Genomic DNA, 6,792 nt, shown 5'->3' on the forward strand with positions numbered 1-6,792 from the left:
GAGATGAAAACCCCCTGGGTGTGGTTTGTGTGGATCCATCCAAGGTCCACAATTGTGCTTCAGTGTCTCTACTTCTTGTGCATTGAGCAATCATGTATGCCGAGAGAGGGGCTCCATTATTTTTCTTGTATTTAGGCATGCCTCATTTCTATGTATTAATTAAAATAAGAACTACATTAAAATAAAGGCTACATTTTTCCAAATCCCTTTTGTGTTTAATATTTTGATTGTTGAAAATATTTTTATTAAAACACCTAAATCTGCCATTTCTATGGATTATTTCATTGACTAGGATCTTACATAAACCCTATTTTTTAATATGTCACTCCATGATATTGTCCCTGGTTTGTGATTCCAAAGGAAATGTACAAAATTGTAAGGCGTTTTATGTATTTTAAGATCTATCTATTTAAAAAGTCTTTCTGATTTCCTTGTGAGTAGATTTTGGCTTCTTAGGTTTCCTTTTGAGTGGATCTTGTCTTCTTAGGGAACAACATATTCTCCAATTTTATGATTATATATTTTCATTATATGGAAATAAATTATCGAACTTATTTAAAAATATTATTAAAATCTTATCTCCATTGATATGTCCGGATAGTAGTAATCAGAGAAATGGGGAGAAATAAATCACTATTCCAAAGAGATGTTATTGCTAAAAAAATTAAAACCATTTACCTGGAAAGCTGCTACACTGTCAGGTATGTCTGGAGAAAAAGTCATTCAATTTCCGCTAGAAAACCTGCTGTTACTGCAGAATACATTAACAATTTTGTGCTTGGTAATAGAGTGAGAAATTTAACTGTCGAAATTTCACAATCCTAATCTGGATTATTGATATGGTCACATGGTATTACTCGCTAAAGATTTACTGCACTAATGATTTTGAGCTGGGAGAATCTAATTGCCGTTTAAACTTTATATATACTCGTCGACCCCGCGAAGATATCATCAGCCGTGTAGTTGCAGGCCAAGAAAATCCAAGATGGGGAGATCTCCTTGCTGCTGCACTAATGATTTTGAGCTGGGAGAATCTAATTGCCGTTTAAACTTTATATATACTCGTCGACCCCCCGAAGATATCATCAGCCGTGTAGTTGCAGGTCAAGAAAATTCAAGATGGGGAGATCTCCTTGCTGCTCAAAACAAGGGCTCAACCGCGGAGCATGGACCAGAAAGGAGGATATGATTCTCTCCGAATACATTCGGATTCATGGCGATGGTGGATGGAGAGACCTCCCACGAAGAGCAGGTGAATCAATGCAAAGCTCTAAAAGCAATTTATAAATGCTGACGTAAAATGTGTATTCAGAGGTTCAATAACTGGAGAGAGTTTGGTTTGCAGGTCTTAAGAGGTGTGGAAAGAGTTGTAGATTACGTTGGATGAACTATCTTCGTCCCGACATTAAACGCGGAAACATTTCTCCTGATGAGGAGGAGCTCATAATTCGGATGCATCGCCTTCTTGGCAACCGGTATGTGAAAAAATCACAATCACCTTGTTAGGATGATAAAATATCAATAAAATGGGGAGAGAAGTCGTGGGATGAATTAGTATGAGATTTAGAAAATGTCACAATCACTTTGTTAGGATGATAACATATCAATAAAATAGGGAGAGAAGGTATCTGTGTTATAGGGAGAGAAGCGATGATGTTTAATGGTATCTGTGTTATAGGGAGAGAAGCGATGATGTTTAATGGTATCTGTGTTTGAGATCTTATTAGTCACGGGGATGACTTAGCAGGGGGATTTTCAACTTTTAAATATACTATATACTACAACATCACTGCACACTGAACTGAACACCTCTCAACATAATGAATGATTTATTGGATACAATGAATGATTTATTGGATTGCAGGTGTCACCCATATCAGTTTGTGTGCGGCTGATATGTGTATATGTGGGGATGCATGCAGGTGGTCGCTGATAGCAGGACGACTGCCTGGACGAACAGACAATGAAATCAAGAATTACTGGAACACTCGTATGAGCAAGAGGCTGCTCTCAATAAAGAATTGTCGACCCAAATCGAGAGCGCAAAATGTGGAGACAAACTCAAAATCCGGAGACAATCATGTGCTCAAAACGATCCCCGTAAGAATAACAGCGGCGGTCAGATACTCTGAAATGGTAAGATCAAAGCTTTGCAACGGTTATGGCCGTAGTAATTGCAGGTCAGATGAAACCTTCAAATTGTTTAACGTTACAGAAGATGCAAGTTCCATCCCGCACGACGATGTGGGGCGCGTTTCCTTTGTGATGGCAGAGGATAATCTCCCTGAAAACCATTGCAACGTTAATGGCTGTACTAATTATTGCGATTCAGATGACGCCTTTAAATTGTGTAATGTTAAGGAAAATACAAATTCCATCACATCCGATGATTCGGAGCACAAAACCGAAATCAATGTTTTATTGTACATGAATGGGGTAGCAAATTAGAAAGTATTCAGCGACTACAATGTTTAAGGTTAAGTTTAGGTTGGTGGCTTATGGTACCCAAGGCCAATACTCAACAACGAAGCTAGGCTACTGAACGAGTGGAAACATGCTTCTGAAATCTTTAAAGGATACTTGTAGGTATGCCTTCACTTGTAATTTGTTAAGAGTTAAAATTTAGTTATTAACAAGCAGGGAGAAACACATCATGTACCGTAGCTAGTACAGTCAATAAACAATTACAGTGTACTTGAAGATGATAGCTCTGTATATATACATTTTTATTGTAGTCATATTAATAAAACATATTAGTAAGAACTGTGAAGTCAATTAAATTTTTCATTAGAATGCTCGTTTTATGTGTTTGGTTGTGGACGGAAAGGCTAAATCCAACCTAGCTATCGTCATGGTTGTCGATCCCTTAATATTTCTATCTCACTATCTCACTATGGAAGTTTATGATTTCACCGCCTCAGCATTGAAGATTGGAACCTGACATAGAGATAGTCTATAGTTTTCGCTATTGCATATTTAAATTTTTTTATTTTTATATAATACTTTGGCCTATAATATAAGCAAAGAAAAGAAGGCTTAGAAATGCAAAAGGTCACACTTAATTCCTTGGTCAGTAGTAGTCCAGAGGCTCATAAATGTAAAAGGCTATACTTAACCATGCTTATTAAATCTTCGTGTTTTTTGTACATACTCTAAAGATTAGCAGCTAATCCACAACTAGATTCCATCAGTTTAATCAATTTCGAACATTCCAATAAGGCTTTTATAGATACGACTCATAATTTCCCATTGCAGTTTAGCTTAACTTTTAATATTATTTTATTTCTATGGTGTTTTTGGTTTCTTAATAATCAGTATTAAGATAGCAAGGAAATAATAGTATTTATAGATAGTTCCCTAATCGAACACGATAACCAAATAGAAGTGTTAAATCCATTAACTGTTTTTGGACTAAGAATTCAATCCAGTTATTTTTAAAAGAAAAAAAACAAACTTCATTTCGTTATAAATAAAAGAGGAATTACAATATCATGTATCTAAGGTTCTTTGTTATTTTCTACCTAGCTCAATTACAATATAAAATTATACAAAATTCCTATTTTTTGACCTTTTACCTTCTATGTGGCTCATTTTATCCAATGTTTCTCCATTTTCGAGATCCTTGTTTTCTATTATATAGCTTTTTTTTTCCATCTTTCCTTCCTTTTTCAATAAATAAATAAAAGTTTACTTCCTCATATGTTACCCTTACAAAAAGAGATCTTCACATGTGAAGCATTACAAAAAAAAAAAAAAAAAAGTTTGTGATTGACATCTACGAAAAGGGACCATCAGATAAAATTTATATAGTCATCTTTGATATTAACATGGTTTTCAAATCTTGCATAATAGATTTGTTATGAAACCAACTCACAAAAAGATAGATCAACGCCTTAGAAATAAGCCTCTTCGAGGGGGAAACTTCCTTCACATTACAGAAATGAACAATTCTTAGATGATACAAATGACAAGACCTCATTTCTATATATAGGAGTCTAAGGGGTCATAATATAATCAAAGCCGACATAACAATAATAATGTAAGGGCACAACAATAACAATAGTGAGCTTTTATGGGGCAAAATAATAACAATATGGGGACTACATGGGCAAAACAATATAATAAGGGGGTCGTACGAATAACAATAAGGGATTACACTAGTAGTATAGGGACCTAACATGCCCCTCTCCTTAAAAAAGTGTTGTCCTCAATGCTTGAGTAGTTCTCGATGATTCAGTATAAAATTATCATCCTCCCATGTGGAATCTTCAGCGGGTAAGTTCTTCCACTTGATGAGGTACTCTGAAATTGATCAATTTCGCAGCTGTCGATTTCTTGTTTTCGTGACTGCTTTAGGTTCCAATATGATTTTTCCTTCCTCGTCAAGTTCTGGCAATATTATTTGAACTGGGATCTTCTACAACTTTTGAATGAGTGGCCACACTTTTTCGTCATTCTTCCATTCATCCCTTGCTTCATTTATCCAATCTGGTTGGATAATAGAAATAGCACAAAACAATGCTTCCACATCCTCATCCTTTCTTGAGAGTGCATCTGCAACAACATATTGCTTACCATTTTTGTAGATGATTTTAAAGTCATAACCCAACATATTTGTGACCCATTTTTTCTGTTCTTCTGAATATAATCTTTTTTCTAAAAAATATTTAAGACTATCATGATCCGTTTTTACCTTGAAGTGTCTTCTCATTAGGTAAGGTCGTCATTTCTTAAGTGCATGTGGTATTGTCAACATTTCCTTCTCATAAATAACTTGCTTGAGGGACATTCGTTTTATGGATGTAGCCGTAAAAATACCAATCACCTACACCAAAACTTCTTTCACTGCGATGTTGATCTGCATGTTGTTTCATTTGATACTTCACCAAAGTGACGTTATCCTTTAAAAGTTGGAGAACTTTTTTGTTGATGGTCGATGTGATCTTTCATTACTTGAACCTTTTTCTTCTTGATAAGTATTTCTATCTTGAGAGTTTGATGAGTGGTAATTTCTGCCAATGCATTACAAGATATGGTCAGATACACTTCTTGATGCTCGATGTGATCTTTCACTTCTTGAACATTTTTCTTCTTGATATGTCCTTTTATCTTGAGAGTTTGAGGAGTGGTAATTGTTGCCAATGCTTTACAAGATATGGTCAGATTCATTTCTTCTTTCTCTAGGGTTGGTTCCTGGTGTATATCCTCTTATTTTGACGTTTCGTGATCATTTTATTCCTGCTCTTCACAATCAATGAAAATCATTTCTTCTCAGCACACTTATGACCTTTAATGTATTTGTTATCACAATTGTAACAAAATACTTTTGATATTTTTTCTTCCAATTGTTGTGGTGTCGACCTTGTAGGTTGTGGAAGGCTAGGAGAAATAACACTTCCATCTTTATAGTTTTGAGGGGTACACTTCCTTGTTTCCATAATTTTTCTTTCCACTTTTCTTTCCAACCTGAATTCCTTCTCCAATGAATCAAGTTCCCAAAGACGAACCTCATGTTGAATGTTATCCTTTAAAGACCCTATGGAGACATCAATCCTCTGCTTCTCTGGAGTATCATTTTCCCTTATATTCAATTTTTGAAAGTCCTCAATGTGCTCTGCCATTGAACACTTTTGTTTGAAATTTATCAATTGGCTAAAGAAGGTGTTTCTCTTTGTATCCTTATAATGTGCTATCATTTCCTCCGTGAAAATTGACCGCGTAATAAGTTGTTTACGAGAACAAAGCCCTTTATACAATAAAATTTGATCCGGTTCTAAATCTGAAGATGCAATACGTACCTTTTGTAACAGTTGCACCTCATGTAGATCAAAATATTGCTCCATCTGTAGTATCCAATTTACTGGATCCTTGCCATCAAACTTCCTCATATTGACTTTTCTTGATTTTAGGAGCTCGATCTTGAAATGGCTCTAACTCTGTAATTTCGGATCTTCCACTTGTGAAATCGTGACCTGCAGTAGCCCTCTTCGTCCTCTTTCCAATGCCACCAGTATGACAGAAATTGGATTCTCCAAGAAAGAGTTACGCACAATCTCCCAAGATGAGTTGATTATATACCTTTTCAAAAGAGCGAACTTGTATGAAGTGCCACGTGTCACTGTTTTGACTTTCGTATCTGAAAAATATACACAAACAATTACAGTCCGTCATCTTTCTATAACTTCTGAAGAAATTTCATTTTGATGCTCAGAGGGACACTTATGATGATTTTCCCCAGGTCACCTATTTGGAATGTAATTCGGGAGTCTGCAAAAACCCTAACTTCCTCAGTTCATATCTCCGAAAATATAGCGATACAAGCTCTGAAATCCGTACTCGAGGTTCAGACCGATTCTTTCTGAAATGTATTTTTTTGTTTAGCTTCTAAAACTTCGTAGCGAAAAAGCTATAGTGAAAATTCCACGATGTCTTGTTTGGAGTAGAGAAACCCTAGAATCCAAAGCTCTAGTACCAAATATTATGGAACCAGCTCACAAAAAGATAGAAAAGATAGATCAACGCCTTAGAAATAAGCCTCTTTGAGGGGGAAACCTCATTTACATTACAAAATGAACAATTCTTAGATGATACAAATGACAAGACCTCCTTTCTATATATAGGAGTCTAAGGGGTCATAATATAATCAAAGCCGACATAACAATAATAATGTAAGGGCACAACAATAACAATAGTGGGCTTCTACAGGGCACATTAATAACAATATGGGGATTACATGGGCACAACAATATAATAAGAGGGTTGTACTAATAACAATAAGGGGTTACACTAGTA

The 6,792-nt window shown here is 35.6% G+C and overlaps 1 pseudogene; it reads left to right on the forward strand.

Moving 5' to 3' along the window:
- The first annotated feature begins 1,119 nt into the window (after window positions 1-1,119).
- On the forward strand, window positions 1,120-2,448 carry LOC149264194 (transcription factor MYB8 pseudogene; annotated as a pseudogene).
- The last annotated feature ends 4,344 nt before the right edge of the window (window positions 2,449-6,792 follow it).

This window comes from Pinus tabuliformis, chromosome 6, assembly GCF_031772625.1.
Source record: "Pinus tabuliformis cultivar Carrire ecotype Pingquan chromosome 6, CPIR1, whole genome shotgun sequence".
Taxonomy (NCBI): domain Eukaryota; kingdom Viridiplantae; phylum Streptophyta; class Pinopsida; order Pinales; family Pinaceae; genus Pinus; species Pinus tabuliformis.